This window comes from Poecilia formosa, unplaced genomic scaffold (assembly GCF_000485575.1).
Source record: "Poecilia formosa unplaced genomic scaffold, Poecilia_formosa-5.1.2 Scaffold67, whole genome shotgun sequence".
Classification (NCBI taxonomy): domain Eukaryota; kingdom Metazoa; phylum Chordata; class Actinopteri; order Cyprinodontiformes; family Poeciliidae; genus Poecilia; species Poecilia formosa.
The window spans coordinates 883,822-884,867 of NW_006800006.1; the positions used below are offsets into that span (position 1 = coordinate 883,822).

The 1,046-nt window shown below is 47.0% G+C and overlaps 1 protein-coding gene across 2 annotated transcripts in view; it reads right to left on the reverse strand.

The window, feature by feature from the left end:
* rgs18 (regulator of G protein signaling 18) overlaps positions 1–763 on the reverse strand; it is a 21,375-nt gene extending 20,612 nt beyond the window's left edge. Inside the window, exon 1 of one of the 2 annotated variants that reach the window (XM_007554887.2) lies at positions 431–763. The gene's annotated coding sequence lies outside the window, so the exon portion shown is untranslated. Of the gene's footprint in view, positions 1–423 lie in introns of both variants that reach the window. The other variant, XM_016672930.1, reaches the window with a different exon arrangement.
* Between the last annotated feature and the right edge of the window lie 283 nt (positions 764–1,046).

Below are 1,046 nucleotides of genomic sequence, written 5' to 3' on the forward strand. Positions count from 1 at the left end.
GGGGTACTGCGTACCCCCGCTAAATCTTTTGGGGGTACGCAGTACCCCTCCATACCTCCTTACTTTCACCCCTGGTTAACAGGAATCCAGCAACGCCATCGAGTCAGATTAGGAATATAAAAAATAAAAAATAAAAAATGTAGGTTTGATACAGAAAAGTGAGCAGTTAAAACCGTTACTAAGGGAGTCGCATGGCGCAGTTATGGGCACCACATAAAAAGAAGGTCGTGACCTCAACGAGGTGTCCCGAGTTTGACTTACGGCCTCAGTTCCTGTGCCGCATGTCCCCCGCTCCCACCACCCCCTCTCTTTGTCCTATTCTTGTCACTACTAGTGCCGAAGACATTTCCAACAAACAAACAAAAACCTTTACCAAAACTACTTTCTAATTAAGGATCCAACTAGAGTGCCCAAAGTGGCGACATCTTACCGTAACTCCTCCCGGGGCGTCACGCAGCGCTCGACTCTCGGCTTTTGATTCAGCTCAGTCTTTCTGCCGCCGGTATCTCCCTTCCGAGTCTCTCATTCCCGTCCTCATTCCAGCCTGGACGAATCCAGCCGTCCGGCCCACTCGTCGAGTCCTGGGAACAGGTGTTACGGTAAAACCCGTAACACCTTATTTTGCTGGAACATCTGTTCCACTACAGCCTCGCCATTTGCCGATTTCCGGGGTGAACTAGTCCTTAGCGTCCTCGCTACTCCACTGTGCTGCTCATCATGACCAACCGATTTATCGTCTCTGCTGGTCCGTCACCGAATAACAGAGCTACTCGAGAGATGTTCTGGTTCGTAATTGAAATTTTGAGAATGTGGTTGATCAGTTAAATAGTATTAAGGGGAAAAAGAAGATTTTTCGTTTTTTAAAAAAAACACTGGGCTCATTATGAGAATTTGAGGTATAGATATTAGGATCCAACAGATGGCAGTAGTGCAACAATAATGGATGCAAGCTGCCGTTAAAATCTAAATAAGAAGAAGAAAAAGATGTTCTGGTTCTCCCAACCGCCCATCAAGGTGGAAGGGAAGCACCTGGTCAGTCTGTCCTG